Below are 19,331 nucleotides of genomic sequence, written 5' to 3'. Positions count from 1 at the left end.
GTGTCAAATGCTTTCCAAGTCTTTCCCCCCATTTCTTCTGCGCCGGGAAATACTGTTATCGCCATAGTTGGGATGATCAAACTGAGGCATGGAGCATTAACGTACCCAGCATACACATCCATCCGCTGGGACTGCGCTGAACGTCTAACCAGACCGAGATCGGACCCAGCACCGGAGCTCGCACGCTCGCTCGCTCGCTCGCTCGCTCTCAGGCTCGCGCGCTCCACCTTGCGCGCCAGGGGACGCCCGATCACGTGGGCAGGGGCCCCGCCCCTCCGGCCCGCCCCGCCCCCGCCGCGCTCCCTCCCTCTCTCCTTCCCTCCCCCTCCCTCCCCGGCCCGGTCCGGCCCATCCCCCCCCTCCCCACCGGCTCCCTGAGGCCCTGCCGGGTCGGGCTGCGGGCGGCCGGGCGCCGACGGCCGGACAGACGGGCACACGCGAGGACGGGCGGACAGACGCGCCGAGGGCGCTGGCACGCACGGCCCGGGCCGGCGCTGCGAGGCCCGCCCGGGAGGGCCGGGGCCGCGCTCAGGTGAGGCGACGGCGACGCTGGCCCGTAAGGGGTGGGCCTGCCGGGCGTCCCGGGCCGGGCCCGGTTGGCTTCGTGGGGAGGAGGCGCCGCCCGGGCCCGGCGCGCGAAGATGGCGCCGGGCGGCCGTGCAGCTCGGCCCGAGTGCGGCCCGGGCCCGCAGCCGCCCCACCCGCCGCCGCGCTCGTGTCCCCGTCGCCATGTTGGGGAGCGGGCCCGGGGCCTGCGGGCGGGGCGCGGGCGGGAGCGGCGGGGTGGCGGTGGGGAGGGTGCGGGGCGCGGGGTCGAGGCACTGCGGGAGTGCAGGGTGGCCGGGGTACTGAGCCGGGTGGCGCTCTGGCCGAGCGGCGGGCTGCATCGGGGTGTGAGGTTGGGGTTAGGAGCGCGGATAAAAAGACCCCGGGAGCGAACGGGACCCGCGTTGGGGTTGGTGGGCTGAGGGGGTGGTGGGTGGTGGAGTTGGGTTAGGCCGTGCGCAGTGCTCCGAGCCCCCGGAATCATACCCAGGGGCAGGGGAGGCGGCTTGGGGGCCGAGTCCTGGCTGTCAGAGCTCGAATAGTTCTTTGCATGCACAGGAGGTGATTGCTTAGAAAAGGGGGTTGCGAACGCTAGGATCAGAGTGGGGTACTGACGCGGGAATCAGTCTGGAAAGGTCCTGGCTCTGAATGGCCAGCCTTTATGACTCCCAAGGGTCTCAGGACCTATGAGCCCCGAGGAGCCTGAGGAGTCCGGTTGGAGGCAGCAACAGGAAAAGGGAAGAACTTGATGAGGAAAGAAAGGGTGGCGGGGGTTGGATGTAGGAGCTGGGCAGACAGCAGAAGGTACAGAGTGGAACTGGTTAGGAAAGGAGAGAACCTCTAGCAACTTAAGCAGTTGTCTTTAAAAGGAGGGACCCGACTGTTAGGGGGCGGTGACCCAAAGTGTCTTTCCTGGAAGGGGACAGGCGCTGCTTAAAGAGCAGGGTCACCTGAAGAGGTCATCTGAAAGGTCTTGTTGAAACCAGTTAGAAAGGTGAAGCATGAGTATGGAAAAACTACTGTGCTTTGGATATCGTGTCATGCTTTCAGATCAAGTAGTGATTTTAGCCTGAGACCTAAAAGGCAGCAGCTGTCTGCCCAAGACAGGTCATGTTGGTGAATGGGGCTCCTGGATGGGGCCTACTACTTCCTCAGTAACATGTTTCCTCAAAGAATCTTACTAAGCCAAAAGATACCATATATTAGAGAGCCTTTAAGTTTTGTTTGAGCACGTTTGTCAGTACACAGGCAGAGTGGGATACAAAAACTATAGATAATCGATTATTGGCTATTTCCTAGATCTCCATTGGTACAAAAAAGCATCAACAAAGAAACTCTTTGTAGAGTTAAAAGATGGTAATTGCACAGCAAAGAACACGAAAAGCCTACAAGAAAAAAAAAAAAGAATGATGATACAGACCTAGGCTCTCCATCATGTTCTCTTTGAGTTGTGTTATAGGGAATTCAAAGTTTAAATGGACCAGAAGATCAATCACCCAATGATATATAGTTGACTTTTAATGTCCCTGAGTTTTGCATCTACAGCTTCAACGAATCACAAATTGAAAACATTTCATTTTTAAAAATTACATCTGTGCTAAATATACCTTTTTTTCCTTGTCGTTCCACCCTAAACTAGACAGACAGCTTAATAACTGTTTACATGACATCTATATTGTATTGGGTGTTACAGGTATAGGGGATATACAAATATTATACCACTTCAGAAAATGATTTTGATATCTTAGGGGGTCCAGGAATCCATTGTCAATGAATATAGAAGGAATGACAGTACAGAGCCCTACATAGTCAAAAGTTTTAGAAGCCAGGTGCAGTGGCTCACATCTATAATTTCTGCACAGGAGGCTGAGGCAGGAGACTGCTTTCAAGGCTGTGTCTCAGGAGGAAAACAAAAAGACTTTCAGGGGTTAGTGATGTAGTAATGGTACAGTATCTGCCTAGCATACAACATAAGGTCCAAGCACAAAAAGGACTTTTAGCCAAAAGAACTTGTAAGGATTTTAAATGCCTTAGGTATATTCAACAGCAACTTTTCTGAGCCTTCCCAACGCAGAGGTCTGGTCTTATGTGTGCCATGTCCCCTGTAGCATCTAGTGAACCATATGGACCTTTCTCAAAATAATATTTTTAATTGTACAAAATAAAGTACATTGGATTACAAAGAAAAGCAATTACATTATAATAGTTACTAAATATAAAAATGATCTATGCTGATGTATCTGCATATATAGCTTTCTGTGACTGTGGTGGTGCGGATGAACCTCAGGCCCTTGCTCAGTCTGGGTTACCACTGCTGTACCCTTGCACTAGATGGGTGTGTATATAGTATGTGAGTATGTGTGCATGCGTGTGGAGACCAGAGGTTGGCTTTGGTGTCTTACTTGATTGCTTCTCTGCTTTATTATTTTTGTTTTTACCTTGACATTTTATTCTCTGTTCTCTAGTTATTTGTGTATGTGGGTGAATGTGAGGGCATACGTGTGGAAATATGAGGACAGCTTGTGGGAATCACTTCTCTCCACCTATGTCAGTCTGCCAGACCGAACTCAGGTCATCAGATGTGACATCTAGTGCCTTTAACCACTGAGCTGTGTTACAGTCCTAACTACTTTATTTTCTGAGACAGGGCCTCTCACTAACCCTCTATCCTATTGATCCAGGTAGGCTCAGTAGCCAAGGAGCTTTAGGAACCTGCCAGTCTCTACCCTCCAGCAGTGGGTTACAGATGGGCACACTGCCTTTGTTAGGACTAGGATTCCAAACTCAGGTCTTTATGACCTGTGGGACAAGCATTTTACCACCTGAGCCGTCCGTCTTTCAAGTCTTATATATAGTCTGTTACCAGCACATTAAGAAGTACTTAATTTCAGAGACAATAAAGTTGAGAACAGTATATATGCAGGTATGATCAGAGACAAGACAAGGAAGGTTGGTAAAAGACTCGACTGAGGAATTTAGCCTGACTCTTCCTCACCTGAGGATGGGGCAGTCAAGATTTTTCAGAGGGCGAGTATATAATGAGGTTTAATTTTTAGGAGATGAATGAATGCTCCCCCCCCCCCCCGTGTGTGTGTGTGTGTGTGTGTGTGTGTGTGTGTGAGAGAGAGAGAGAGAGAGAGAGAGAGCACACACACATGTGTGCTCATACTTGTACAACCCAGAGTTCAGTCTCTGTTGTTTTTCTTAGGCACTGTTCAGTTTGGCATGCAGCCATCTGTCTGTCTATTAGTTGGTCTATCTATCACTCTGTCCATTTATTAGCAGGGTCTCCTGATGGCCTGGAATTTGTCAAACAGGGTAGGTTAGCTGGTCAGTAAGCACAAGTTTACTGCTTGTCTGTCTCTTCAGCACTGAGATTTCAACTGTGCACCAAAATACCTGTGTGTGTGTGTGTGTGTGTGTGTGTGTGTGTGTTTTACTTTGTTTTGATTCCTGGGATGGAACAAAGCTCCCCATGCCTGGGAGACAAGCACTTTACAAACGGAGCTATCTTCCAAACACAAAAAAATGTTCTTTTCAGATATGGAGGATAGACTGAAGAGAAAGGAAAGAAACAATAAGGGCCAAAATTAAGGTTCAGAGAGAAGATACTGAGCAGAATTAGCTATTTCAGGTGTTGATAACTGGTACTGTGAGTGATAAGGGAGTATTTTATACTATAATTTGAATGATGACTGTCAAAAACATTTCCCCCCCCCCAGTGAAATAAAGATGAATAGAAAATTGTCACAGATAATAAGTTAGAGGGTTTTTGTTTTGTTATTGTTGTAGGTTTTTGTTGTTGTTTTCATTTTTGTATTTTACCATTCCAAAGTTGTTAAATGAAGTATAGTTTTTGGTTAGAAATTAGAGGTGTCAGCTGACATAAAAGGTAGTGGTAGGATGCAAAGAGTAATCCTAGAGTGTAGGAGTCACAGTTTCCTATCTTAGGGAACACCAAACTAGCTCATAGGTTAAATCTTGTCGACCAACCTGGGTTTTGTAAACAATGTTTCATTGAAGCACAACCACACTGATTTACATAGTATCCATGGCTGTAAGTGCTTCCAGTTGCAGAATTGAGCAGTTCTTACAGAGAATTTGTATCAGCTCACAAAGTTGAAAATACTCTTTTGCAAATGTTTGTTAACCCCTGATCTATTTTGGATGCATTAGTTGTTCAGCCTTTACTTTGCTGTCCAATTTCTACACCACGGAGAATTGCCATCTTACCTTTGCTCTTCTGGCTGGATTCCCCTTCCACCCTGTGTACCTGCAATATGATAAAGACCCCTGGCTACTTTATATTGATCAGTGATAGCAAACTGACTGTCTTGGAATCTGCTGAGTGGGTTAACTGAGGTAGTCTCAGGTTTGTACAGTTTATACCTGGCTGGGGCTTGTTCTGTTAGATTATATGTTTCTGTTGGATTATTTTTAAAAATATTTCTTTATATATTCATTTTAAAGATAAAGCTGAGGCACAAAGTTACATAAATCTCTCCCAGGTCAGTTAGTAAACAGGAAAGCTGAAATTAGGAACCCAGATCCCACCAAGAAGCTTACAGTTTGCAAGCGGGTGCTGGTCAGTATTGGGTATTGAGAGAAGTGATTATACCTAAATGAAATAATAAAATTGCGCCTAATCGTAGTAGAGTTGCTAAAAGGATTAAATTAACTCATGTAACACAGAATAGTGCCTGGCACTTACAAAATGTTCAATAAATGTTAACTGCTATTTATAGCCACTGTTCACGTCTCACTCCCCAGCACCTGGCACAAAGTGGGGATTCACTATAGTTCACTAAATTGTCACACATATTTGGCTCTCGGATTGAGTCAGAATGATTGAGACCTAGGATGAGATGCTTGGAAGGAATTGCTTGTTTAGGGCTCCTTAACTCCCAAATTCCTCACTTTCGCAGTAATTTTGTAGCAGAGGATACAAACTAGCCACCTGTGGCTGGCTTTGACCTGCACACATATTTTGTTTGGCTCATGCAATAATTTTAATGTCTTTAAAGTTTTACACAAACCCCTGAATTTCTGACTTGTCTTGAAAACCTGGAAGATCTGTCAACACTAAGCTCATATTCTTTCATAGAAAAACTCAGCAATACTTGTAGGCAGGTGTATTTTCTAGTTCTTCATGGTCTGCAGTATTTAGTTTTATGCTTCTATAGACATTTGAGTTTCTGATTCTTTCTTTTTTGGATTTTGAATATTGTCTCCTAAACTAAGATATAGCAAATGGGATAAGGTCAGAATCACTAAAAGTAGACATGGATTTGTGGACAGGCCAAATACTAAAATATATTCAAGAGAATGAGTTTGAACACAGTGAATAAAATGAGAATTTAATTTATAAGATGAGGTAAAATTCAGTTCAATTCTGTGGATATTTAGGCATCTACTATTTTTGGGTGCTGTGCTATATTAGAAATTACCACACTGGTGATAGAAAACTTGATAGCCAGCTTTAAAAAATATTGCAAAACAGAGGTCTTTGTACTTATGATATGTCTTAATAGTTCCACACGAGAGAGGAAGGAGGAGTGCATTCTTTGAACATTTTACTACCTGCCATGCACGCCACAAACTGGCCAGAACTGTAGAGTCTGTAGGACACCAGGATGATTATGTGTGATAAGTGTCTGTAGTGTGTTAAGGAATATCAAGAATGGTGAGGATCTTAACTCTTTTTTTTTAAAAGATCTCTTTATTTATTTTATTTATATGAATACTGTAGCTGTACAGATGGTTGTGAGCCTTCACGTAGTTGTTGGAAATTGAATAGGACACATATTTTGCTTGTTCTAGTCAACGCCTCTCTCTCTGTTTGGCTCCGCTCACTCAGTCCCTGCTCGCTCCGGCCCAAAGATTTATTTATTAGTATACATAAGTACACGGTAGCTGTCTTCAGACGCACCAGAAGAGGGTGTCAGATCTCATTACAGGTGGTTGTGAGCCACCATGTGTTGAGCTACTCAACAGTAGCTCAACAAGTAAGTGTGCAATCCTGTTCTTGCAGAGTGTGAGGACCTGAGTTCGATTTCCAGCACCCACATTAGGCAACTTCCAACTGCCTATAACTCCATTTCCAGGAGATCTGACAGCCCTCTGAGCTCCTTAAGCATGCATACATAAACCAATAGTAACTAGTAAAATATTTTTTAAATTAATAAATGTCTAGAGAGATTTGAACTCAGGACCATCAGAAGAGCAGTCTCTTACCTGCTGAGCCATCTCCCAGCCCGATCTTAATTCTTGAAGATGATACTACTATACAGACTGATGCATCATGAGTATAGTGGTGTGTGCTTAGCAAATAGTAAAGAGTCCAGTTTGTGACACAGCTTAATAGATAAAGGCACTTGCCACCCAAGTTTGATGGCCAGAACTCTGCCTTAAAGTAGGAGAAAACTGACTTAATAAAGTTTTCCTTTGACACATGCACCCTAACAAATAAAAATAAGAGTCTAGTTTGTCTGGAAACCAGGTAGTTACACAGTGTTTTTGGAGATAAGGCTCAAAATGAAGAGTGAATGGAAGCAATAGTGATAGATAAACTTCTCCGAGCAGTACTAGTGCTCAGGGTTTGCTGCACAAGTGCTGAGCACTTCACAAGTAGTTTGCTTTTTTCTCTTCTCTTCTCTTCTCTTCTCTTCTCTTCTCTTCTCTTCTCTTCTCTTCTCTTCTCTTCTCTTCTCTTTCTCTCTTTCTCTCTTTCTCTCTTTCTCTCTTTCTCTCTTTCTCTCTTTCTCTCTTTCTCTCTTTCTCTCTTTCTCTCTCTCTCTCTCTCTTTCTTTCTTTCTTTCTTTCTTCTGATTTTTATAATAACTTGAAGAAACTTTTGGTTTTTAAAAATCACTTTTTATAGACTAAGCAAGAAATATAGGTAATAGTTGATAATAAATTTGCATTCAGGCAGTCTAGTTGCAAAGCCTGCCTTCCTAATTTGTGCATTGTATGCTAATGAACCATGGAAGACTGTTCTGGTTGTGTTTGTTGTTTTGTTTTGAAATATCTTCTCTCTGGGCCAGGTTAGTGTTGAATTTGAGATACTCCTGACTTCCTCCAGAGTGCTGGGATTGCAGGTTTATGCCACACACCTGGTTCATGGAAGACTTTGTTCTATTTCTTCTTGTTTCAGGCTGCGGAGTTTGATTTGATTGACTAAACAGTGGGAAGCCATCAAAGGTTTTAGTGTTGCAATGAAAACTGTAGGATGAGAAGCCCTTTTGTGAAGTACTGGACCAATGCAGGGAGAAAGAGAAGTGATGGAGCTGGGTTGTTCCCTGCCTGCTCTTTAGATTGGATGCTTCTTGAGGGCTGGGCCAAGTGTTGCTCCTACATTCTGCCTTTGTCTCCATTGTCTACCTATTGTGTAATCTAGCATATTTATTTACTATTAATTTTCTTTATCTTTTTCTATTTTATTCTAAAAATATATATGGTGGGTGTCTAGGAGTTAATTAATAAATCGCTAGACCTGGAACAGTAGCTCAACAAGTAAGTGTGCAATCCTGTTCTTGCAGAGTGTGAGGACCTGAGTTTGATTTCCAGCACCCACATTAGGCAACTTCCAACTTCCTATAACTCCATTTCCAGGAGATCTGACAGCCCTCTGAGCTCCTTAAGCATGCATACATAAACCAATAGTAACTAGTAAAATATTTTTTAAATTAATAAATGTCTAGAGGCTTATATGAATTAATACAGAAAGGGAATAAAACCCTTTGATGGAGTAATGGCAGCCATACAGTTTGATAAGCTAAATTTTATATACAAATCAGAACACATAATTAACTTGGGAGGGATTTTCTATTCTGTATCATTTAGAATAGGAGTAATCAGTTAATATTATTGATTAACTTGGGTCAGTTAGTAATACTAATGATCACCAAATTTAAAGGGCACTTAAGCTATAAATCGGTATTTATGTTCTGCAGATATCAATGTCTAACTTCAATATTCTCAGTATGCACACAAAAAGTTCTCATTAGCCAGCTCATTTACTAATACTAAACTTGTTGAATGTATATTCCATGGTGCCCATTTATTTACATGTTTTTAAGATCAAACAGACATCTCATGGGAAGAAATAGTGATGAATTTGTGTATCAGATTCCTTTTTGGGAAGTTATTCTTTGGGTTAAGTATCTTCCAATATTATTAATTTTTTAAATTATATTTGGTTATGAATTTTGTTATGCTTGTGTGTATGTGGAGGTCAGAGGATAACTTGTAGGAGTCTATTTTCTCCTTTTACCGTATGGCTCAAAAGGATTAAACTTAAGTCATCAGGCTCGGCAGCAAGTGCCTTTTCCTGCTGAGTATCTCACAAGGTCCTTTTCCATATTTATTTAATGTTTTATGAAAGTAACTCCATGGCCTTCCTATAAAATATAGACTTAAAGACTTTTTTAAAGATTTATTTACTTATTTTATGTATTGAGTACACTGTAGACACTTCTTCAGACATTCCAGAAGAAGGCATTGGATCCCATTACAGATGGTTGTGAGCCACCGTATATGGATGCTGGGAATTGAACTCAGAGACTCTAGAAGAACAGCCAATGCTCTTAACTGCTGAGCCATCTCCAGCCCCAGACTTGAAGAACTTTAAACAGTTGGAGAAATTCCAAAGCACCATTGTTTTCTACCGATTGCCAGCAATGCTGGGAAGATTTTAGGTGAACTGCATTTTAGTAGACTAAGAGAAAATCAAGGCTAGGTAGGGGCCATGCACATGCCTGTAATCTCAATATTCAGGAGCTGAAGGCAGAAGGATTTCTATTTCCTACCCAGTCTGGCCTAGATAGTGAGAAGAGAGTAAGGCAAATTAAGTACTTCCCACAGAATGTATTTTTAAACATCCCTTTAGTGCCCATTGTGGAATTAGCTAAGAGCAATAGGTGTGCATATCAATATTATATGAATTTACATAACAAGTGGCTATGAATGTTTCCTATGATATAGTGTCTTTGGAACTGGATATGTAATTCAGTATTAGAGTGGTTGTTTCAAATGCTCAAGGGCCTGGCTTGGGTCCCCAGCACCAAAAAAAACAAATATGGATTTTCAGTAGAAAAATTTTGTGGTATATTTAACTTGTCAACATATGTGGAGATGATATATTCAGAACTATTCAGATGAAAATAAGCGTGTTGGGGCAGGGATTGTGACTAGTAGTCAGTCTATAATGAATGCACACCAGGTGTTGAGATACACACACAGTTAATGAGTATGTTTAGGCTTCAGTTTCCATGGAGGATTTATTTCAGATCCTCTTGGATACCAAAACTCATAGATGCTCAAGTTCCCTATATAAAATGTCTCATTTGCATATCTTTAGATTATTTATAATATGTAATACAATATAAATACTATGTAGTTAGTTATACTGTATTGTTTAAGAGTAATAAAAAGAATGAATACATATGCATTTTTCTGCTTACTTTTTTGAATAATTTATTTTATGTTCATTGGAGTTTTGCCTACATGTATGAAAGTGACAAAAGTCTCAGACAGGTCTGAGCTGCCATGTGGGAGCTAGGAATCGAACCCCACATCCTCTGGAAGAACAGCCAGTGTTCTTAGCCGCTGAGCCATCTCTCTAGGCCTCTACCATTTTAATGCTGCATCCTCAGGTACAGAGGACCATCAATAGTTTCTGCCTTCAATAAAAAGTTCATCTAGCAAGGTCCTGTGAACATAAAAGGAGGGGAGAGAATCACAGCACTTAATAGAATAGAGCTAAAGAAGTACCACAAGTTTGAAGCTATTCTGGACCACATGGTGAGTTCTGGTTCAACTGGACTGCATTACAAGACCCTTTCTTGATATCAAACAACACAGGTGTGTGGGAATTCAGAAAATTAGATCACATTTTGGAAAGTTAAAAGAGAAAGTTTTATGAAAAAGGTGGCATATTGGTTTTCTTGGGCTTCAATTACAGAGAAGCAAATGCAGTGACCTAAAATACCTAAAGTTTATTCTCTTATAGTTCTGGAGGCTGAAACCTAGGCTAGACTCTGAATGCCAACAAGGCATGGTTCCTCAGAGTTTGGTACAATCCTGCCTTTTTACCTCAGCCTCAAATGCCAGGATTGGAGGCTTATGCTACCCTTCCCACCTTACATCAGTTTTTGGTGCTGTTTGTTCCCACCACAATATTCTAGTTTCTTCCTTTGTTGACATGTGGAAGTATCCCAGTGTCTCTATGACCAAGTGTCCTTAAAAAGATAAGAATCATTGGATTAGAGCCTCCTCATCCTAACTAGTTTTCTATTTCAAATTAATCCCCTTTTTGAGAATAAAGGCTTAAGTGGATCTGAGGACACAATTACTCTTTGTTTTGTTTTGTTTTGTTTTGTTTTTCCAGACAGGGTTTCTCTGTGTAGCTCTGCTGTCCTGGAACTCACTCTATGGACCAGGAAGGGCTCAAACTCAGAGATTCACCTATTTCTGCCTCTGAGTGCTGGAACTAAAGGCATGTACCACCACTGCCTTAATAGGTAGCATTTGAGATGACACAGAGCTATTAAATTAAAATTTTCTAAATAAGCCAGCAAGATATCTTAGTAGGTAAAGGTGCTTGCTGCTTTCCACAAATTTGTCTTCTGACCTCTACATTGGCACCATGGCATATATGTCTCATACACATCACACGTACACCAATCAAAAAATTGACTAAATAAATGAATGAGAGAGTAAGATTGCAACAAAAGAAGAGATGAATCAAGGGAATGCTGGATTTAAAAAGTTGAAAGTTATTTAGGCAATGGAATGGTGAGGTGTCTGTTTGCTGGTGTATTGAGTTGTGGAGATGAAGCCAGAGCAGTTTGTTGGTGGCATGGGTTTCAGGTCTAGGACATTTGCACAGTGGTGACTTTGGTGGCTGTACAGTGTTTGTGAGCAGGATGCCACTGCAGATTTTTTTGTTTGGTTTGTTTGGTTTGTTTGGTTTTTGTTTTTTTGAGATGGGGTTTCTCTGTGTAGTCCTGGCTGTCTGAGAACTAGTTCTGTAGACCACACTGGCCTCAAACTGTTTTTATTATTTGGTAACAAAATTGATGCACTTTTAGTCATGTCTGTGTATCTCACTTTTAGTGGATATAAAATAATCCATATATCAATATCTTGATATATTTGATGTTTAAGTGTTTTTTTCAGTTTGTTTTTATTTCTGTTCTCAATTGTATTTTTGTAATATCTGTTTATATGCCCTTCCCATTTTTCTGCTAGGTCATATTCCCTAAAGTGAGTTAAACTAAGTGAATTAGGACTAAGGATATTACTTTTAGGCCACATTGTCATATTATTCCTTAGAATGACTACCAGTTTCTATTGCTACTAGCTACTAGTTAATATTGGATTTTACAATTTTGTTTTACTTGTAGCACAGTTGCAATATATCACAGTTTAGCAGGGGACTGGCTGATGCTTTAAATACTTTGTCATACAAATTTTCATACATACAAAACCTAAATAGTGCCTGCCATCTCTGTTCAACATGTTGCTATATTCCTTTTCTTTTAATTTTATTTTTTATGTGCATTGGGCATTGGTGAAAGAGTCAGATGCCCTGGCACTATTGTTACAGACAGTTGTGAGCTGTCATGTAGGTGATGGGAATTGAACTTGGGTCCTCTGGAAGAGCAGCCAGTGTTCTTAACCACTGAACCATCTCTCTAGCTCGTTGCTATATTCTTCTTTTGGGGGGGGCTATATTCTTAATGTGTTAAACCATACAAAAATAAAGACATCTTGGGTGAGAGAGATAGATGGCTTAGCTGTTAAAGGCTAGGTTCACAACCAAAAATAAAGACATTTTGATACCATGCTGTAAAGTCTTCAGCATGCATCTCTTACAAATACAGACATCTTTTTTTTCCTCTTAAATAATTGTTCGGTTTTAATTAGAGAATTAGATTATTTTAAGAATCATTTTAGGCCTGGCAAGATGGCTCAGCAGGGAAGGTGCTTGCCACCAAACCTATGACCTGAGTTTGCACCCCAGCACCCACATGGTGGAAGGAGAGAACCTACTCTCAAAAATTACTTCATTCACAATAGCCACAAATAATATAAAATATCTTGGGGTATCTCTAACCAAAAAAGTGAAAGACCTGTATGACTATAATTTCAAGTCTCTCAAGAAAGAAATTGAAGATCTCAGAAAATGGAGAGAGCACCCATGCTCATGGATTGGCAGAATTAACATAGTAAAAATGGCCATCCTACCAAAGGCAATCTACAGATTCAATGCAATCCCCATCAAAATCCCAACACAATTCTTCAAAGACATGGAAAGAGCGATTCTCATCTGGAAGGATAAAACATCCAGAAGAGCGAAAACAATTCTTAACAATAAAAGAACTTCTGGGGGAATCACCATCCCTGACCTCAAGCTATACTACAGAGCAATAGTGATTAAAAACTGCATGGTATTGGTACAGAGATGGACACGTCAGTCAATGGAATAGAATTGAAGGCCCAGAAATAAAACCACATACTTACAGACATTTGATCTTTGACAAAGAAGCCAAAAATATACAATAGTAAAAAAGAAAGCATCTTCAACAAATGGTGCTGGTCTAACTGACAGTCTGTATGTAGAAAAATGAAAATAGATCCATATTTGTCACCTTGCACAAAGCTCAAGTCCAAATGGATCAAGGACCTCAACAATAAAACCAGATAGATCCCACCCATCTGGGCAGCGGCCATGGCTGAGTTTGAAGAGCGGAGCCTGGACAACTTCTTTGCCAAGAGGGATAAGAAGAAGGAACAGAGCAGTCAGGCGGCCAACAAGAAGAGAGACAGTGGGAGCTTGGGTTCTGGTGCCAGGTTGGGAGATGGCGGGAGTACAGGCCTTGCCAGCAAGACCATAACAAAGGATGAAAATGAGTGGAAAGAATTTCAGCAAAAAGAGTTTAATTTCAGTGGATTAAGAGTTCAGACAATGCAAATAAGTGAAAAGGAAGATGATGATAATGAAAAGAGAGAAGATCCAGAAGATAATTGGGAAGAAGGTAGAGGTGGCAGTGGAGCAGAAAAATCTCCAGGTCCCTGGAATAAAACTGCTCCGGTACAAGCACCTCCTGCTCCAGTAACAGTTACAGAAACCCCGGAGCCAGCAGTGCCTAGTGATGTATATAGGCCTCCTGGAGCAAGGCTAACCACAACAAGGACCACCAGAAATACACAGTGACTCACAGTGCCCACCCCTGTCGTCCACTGCCAAGCATGTAGAGAGCCGGAACAGGTACTTAAAATGAGAACTACCTCAAGTTAAATGACCACATATGGCACATCTACATCTTATTAGGGACATGAATTTCAAAAGTAAATAAAATGGGAAGAAATGTAAATGGCATCAGATGGAAAAGTTTTTTGGGTGTTTTTAAAGTAAATCCCAGCCTTTTGTCTTGTTGAGACCACAGCTGGCTTGAATTTAGACCTATACTTGGACTTGCTTCTCCGTTCTGTCTTCATGTGTGGGGGATAGCAGTGACTTGCCACACACATCTTTCTCTACCTGATCTAATCAGACCACTCCCCCAAAGCAAAAGGGAGGAGAAATTGTTGAATGATGAGAACATTACTTGAATGAGGGAATTGTTGCTCTTTATGCATAAAGACGTATTATCTACTAACTTTGAAAACTTAGAAGTGAGTCTGAGAAGGAATGTCATTATACAGCTTCTTTCTGGTTTACTTCAAGTTAGTCCTAAAATATTTAGAAGATGGGACCTCAGAGCTTCAGTACAGTATTACATGTTTTCTGATCAATTGAAGCCTTAAAATGGTTTGATAAGGATTTTTGTATTCCCTTCCTGTCTCTCCAGGATTAATCTTGGGTTGTTTTGTTTTGTTGGTTTTTTTTTTTTTTTAATTTGAGGAAGAATACTTTCAAAATTCCCTAATGAAGAAGAAATATTTGCTGATTACATTTCCTTTTCCTTGGGATAAAGAAATGAAGAAGAGCTTTGAAGTAGTAAGACACAAAAATAGAGGTAGGGAGGAGGTTTAAAAAAACCAGGCCCTTAAACTTCAGCTAGACAACCAGTATGCCGTGCTTGAGAATCAGAAGTACAGCCACACACAGTACAGCTAAGGAATGGTCTTTGCTAAGCCTTCCAAGGTAACTAGACCACAGATAACCACCAAGAACAGCCATTCATCATTTTGATTTCTGGATCTACAGTGACTGACTGAAGACCTCAAGTCCAGTGACTGTCCCTGTTGCACTATGGAAGTTCAAGAGTCACAACTGATCTTGATGTGTGTTGGATTTAGGGGTGTTTTATTGTCTTAAATATTTGTGAATTAGATTCAACAGTGTTTCCATAGTTGCTCTGCGTATAAAACCAAACCTGCAGCCATTGGCCATTTCAAACATCTTTATGTTCAGATGCTGAGCCTTCGCAAGGTTGACTAGCTCAGATTTGCTGCACTTAGTTGTGGATTTCATGTGGATCACAACTTCTACATGAAGTTACAGCTAACTACTAGTGTCTGTGTGAACCTTGAAACCAACTCTACTGGATTCCTGTCAGAAAGCCTTCAGAAGTCAGCCATCTGGGTTCTGATCCGCTGTAAAAGATGAAGAGTTAAGTGACCTAAATTAACCTGTTCTGTGCCCCATCCTAAGGCATACTCTGTAGGCTGTGGCTATGTTAGACTCCCTGGAACAAGCCGCTGTCAGAAATGATGTGTTTGGATCATCTGTGTAGGGCTTATGATTTATAATTTAAGTTTTTAGTTGTATGAGGTGACTATGGATTTAATTCAACCAAACTCGGGTCTACCAAATGGGGAGTGGGTGGGAGGTAGTCTTGTTTCTTTGAATAATTTTTCATTCAGATAGTGCTTGTTTGGTTACACATTAAGGCCTTGCTTCGACTTGTAGTAAGTTCTTTAAGGGCATATTGTGTGGAGAAATAGTCTGAAAGAAACATTGGAATTGTGAAATGCCCTATGAATTTGCCAATTCTTAGGTGGAACCAGATAGCCTTTGATACATATAAAGGACAGGGGATCCACTCCACTCCAGATGCTGCTCAAGCCTCCTAATCAGGTCTAAATTGAACTGCTGTGGATGGAGTGTGGTGTCTGCTCACTGCTGTGGATGGAGTGTGGCGTCTGCTCACTGCTGTGGATAGTGTGTGGTGTCTGCTCAGGAGAGGGTTTTACTGAGCTGGCTTTTAACTGTTCAAAGCAACAGGAACAAAACATCAAGTTGTGTGTGAATCTGGCATGGTGTCTGATAAATTCTTGTGTGTGCCCCAGATGTGAAGGTTATGGGCTATTCTGTAGATCCATTCGTTGTTTAGCCAGCTCTTGACATTCACCTTGGGAGTATGTTTGGTATTCACTTGGAGAGGCAGGGGAATAGCCAGTAATGTAGCATTTCTGTTGTTAGTAATTACAATTTAACTATCTAGTAGTACTTGGCTCTTAAAGAGGTTACTGATAAATTTCTTTCCACCTAATGAAATAGCCTGTCAGTTACCTACTTTGTCACTACAAATGGTTCAGTACACATACTCTATATTGGCATATGACTATGTGATACGATGGCAGTGCCTGGGTTTCTCTCTGTAAACGAATCCCTTTGCCACACACAGTTCAGACTTGCTCACTACTGACAGGAGTGGAACGGGTAATGGGGGATGTTTTCCCAGCTTGAGAGCATGTCTTGCAGTTTAGTAGATCAGCAGTGTGGGAAGCAGGAGGTGTAGGCCAGTGTCTCCTACCAGACTGTATGCCACTTCTGGGCAATAATGTTGGCCTGATCTGAACCAGCCAAGAGGAGGTGGGGTGATTAGAGGCTTGAGATTCTTAGTTAAACTGAAGACTTCATTTGGGCACCAGAAATCTTAACAAGAAATCTCACACCTTGAGCCACAAACTTCCCTTAAAGTATGCTTTACTCCAGCTAGACACATACACACATTCTGTTTGGGGTTATGGTTTAAGACTTGAACAGAAACATCATGATGTTTGTTTAATGGCACACTGTACTAGAACGCTGAAGACCTGCAGCAGATGTTAAATTCCAAGTCTTGTTATAATTTTTTAAGATTGCGAATTATCAAAATGCATATGAATCAAGTTTTAATACACTGTCTGGGTGTATGAGGCTGTCCATTGCACCATTTCTTTCTTTGGGTTCTCAGGCATGGTTCGACAGTGTAAGAGCTCTTTAACATTTAGCATTGAATAAACAGCAAACCTAAAATAAAATAAAAGCAGATAGATAAACTGAATCTAATAGAAGAGAAAGTGGCAAAGAGCCTTAAACTCATTGGCACAAGGGGAGATTTCCTAAACAGAACTCCAATGGCTCATGCTCTAAGATCAAGAATTGATAAATGGGACCTCATGAAACTGGAAAGCTTCTGTAAGGCAAAGGACATAGTCAATAAGACAAATCGGCAACCTACAGATTGGGAAAAAAAATCTTCACTAACCTCACATCTGATAGAGGGCTAATATCCAAAATATATAAAGAACTCAAGAAGCTAACCTCCAAAAAAACCAAACAACCCAATGGGGTATAGAACTAAACAGAGAATTCTCAACAGAAGAATCTCAAATGGCTGCGAAGCACTTGTTCAGAGTTCTTAGTGATCAGGGAAATGCAAATCAAAATGACCCCCGAGATTCCATCTTACACCAATCAGAATGGCTAAGATCAAAACCTCAGATGACAGCAGATGTTGGCAAGGATGTGGAGAAAGAGGAAGACTCTTCCATTGCTGGTAGGATTGCAAACTGGTACAGCTACTCTGGAAATCAATCTAGAGGTTCCTCAGAAAATTGGAAATAGATCTACCTGAAGATCCAGCTATACCGTTCTTGGGCATATACCCAAAAGATGCCCCACCATGCCACATGACTACGTGTTTCACTATGTTCATAGCAGCCTTGTTTGTGATAGCCAGAAGCTGGAAACAACCCAATGTCCCACAACAGAAGAATGGATACAGAAAATGTGGTTCATTTACACAATGGAATACTACTCAGCTATTAAGAATGAGGACATCCTGAGTTTTGCAGGCAAATGGATGAAACTAGAAAATATCATCCTGAGTGAGGTAACTCAGACCCAAAAGGACATGTGTGGTATGTACTCACTAATAAGTGGATATTAGCACCCCTCCCCCAAAAAAGTACAGAATACCCGAGATACAATCCACAGAACTCAAAGAGGTCAACAAGCTGAAGAGCCCAAGTGAGGATACCTCAATCCTATTTGGGAGGGAGAAGAAAGCAATCACAGGAGGGGAGTAGAGGAACCTGGGTGGGAATGGGGACAGGGAGGGGAAGAGGGGAAGATGATCAGGTATTGGGTAGGGGAACAGGACTAAAGCCCTGAGGGCCAGCAGAAAGAATAGAAACAGGCAACCTCTGGAGGTAGGAAATGGAGAGATCCTCAGAATGTACCAGAGACCTGGGAGGTGAGAGACTCTCAGAACTCAAAGGGAGGGACTTTAGATGAAATGCCCTAGAGTGGGGAGAGGGAACTTGTAGAGCCCACTTCCAGTAGAAAGACAGGGCATCAAGTGAGGGATGGAGTTGCCATCCCACAGTCAAAAACTCTGACCCATAATTGTTCCTGTCTGAAAGAACTGCAGGGACAAAAATGGAGAAGAACCCAAGGAAAAGGAGACCCAGCTACAAGTCCAAATTGGGATCCAGCTCAAGGGGAAGCCCCATGGCCTAATACTATTATTGAGGCTATGGAGCGCTCACAAAAAGGGGCCTATCGTGCCTGCCTTCCAAAAGACCCAACAAGCAGCTGAAAGAGTCAAATGCAGGTATTTGCATCCAACCAGTGGACAGAAGCGGCTGGCCCCTGTGGTTGAATTAGGGAAAAGCTGGTAGAAGCTGAGGAGGGTGACCCTGTAGGAAAATCAGCTGCCTCAACTAACCTGGACCCCCCCAAGATCTCTCAGACACTGGGCCACCAACCAGTCAGCATACATCAGCTGATATGAGGCCTCCAACATATATACAGCAGAGGGCTGCTGGGTTTGGACTTAGCCAGAGAAGATGCACCTAACCCTCAAGAGACTGGAGGCCCCAGGGAGTGGGGAGGTCTAGTGAGGTGGGGGGTGGGAGGGTGGGAACATCCTCATCGAGATGCGGGGGTGGTATGGGATGGGGAACAGTCAGAAGGTAGATAAAATCTGACTGTAAAAAAAAAAAGATTAAATGGGGCTGGAGAGATGGCACAGTGGTTAAGAGCACTGACTGCTCTTCCGAAGGTCCTGAGTTCAATTTCCGGCAACCACTTGGTGGCTCACAACCATTTGTAACAAGATCTGGTGCCCTCTTCTGGAGTGTCTGAAGACAGCTACAGTGTACTTACATATAATAAATAAATAAATCTTTAAAAAAAAAGATTAAATAAAAAGAAAAATAAAGTTATTCTCCGATCTCTATACGTATACATGTGTGTGCATGTGTGTCCACAATTATAATAGATAAAAATTTAAAATTACTTACAGTATTTTGTTTTTGGTGGTGGTGGTGGTAGTTTGATTTTTTGTTTGTTCATTTTTGTTGTGTTTTGTTTTGTTTTGTTTTGTTTTGTTTTACTAGACAGGGTTTTTTTGTGTAACAGCCCTGGCTGTCTTGGAACTCACTTTGTAGAATTAACAGAGATCTGGCTGTCTCTGACTCCTGAGTGCTGGGATTAAAGGCATGGGCCACCATGCTCAGTTTAAATCTTTTTTTTTTTTAATGATCAAAACATCAGAGTCCAC

The 19,331-nt window shown here is 41.9% G+C and overlaps 1 protein-coding gene and 1 pseudogene across 4 annotated transcripts in view; both read left to right on the top strand.

Moving 5' to 3' along the window:
• Positions 1 to 260: 260 nt before the first annotated feature.
• The window catches only part of Ncoa6 (nuclear receptor coactivator 6), an 83,256-nt gene continuing 64,185 nt past the window's right edge, over positions 261 to 19,331 (top strand). For 2 of the 4 annotated variants that reach the window (XM_011239709.2, XM_006499927.2), the window contains exon 1: positions 261 to 532. The gene's annotated coding sequence lies outside the window, so the exon portion shown is untranslated. The remainder of the gene's footprint in view (positions 533 to 19,331) is intronic. The other 2 variants (XM_011239708.3, XM_006499928.3) reach the window with 2 other exon arrangements.
• Positions 13,258 to 15,587, top strand: Gm14239 (predicted gene 14239; annotated as a pseudogene).

This window comes from Mus musculus, chromosome 2, assembly GCF_000001635.26.
Source record: "Mus musculus strain C57BL/6J chromosome 2, GRCm38.p6 C57BL/6J".
NCBI lineage: Eukaryota > Metazoa > Chordata > Mammalia > Rodentia > Muridae > Mus > Mus musculus.
Note: the sequence above shows the minus strand (reverse complement) of the source record. Positions and strands in the feature narration are given on the sequence as shown.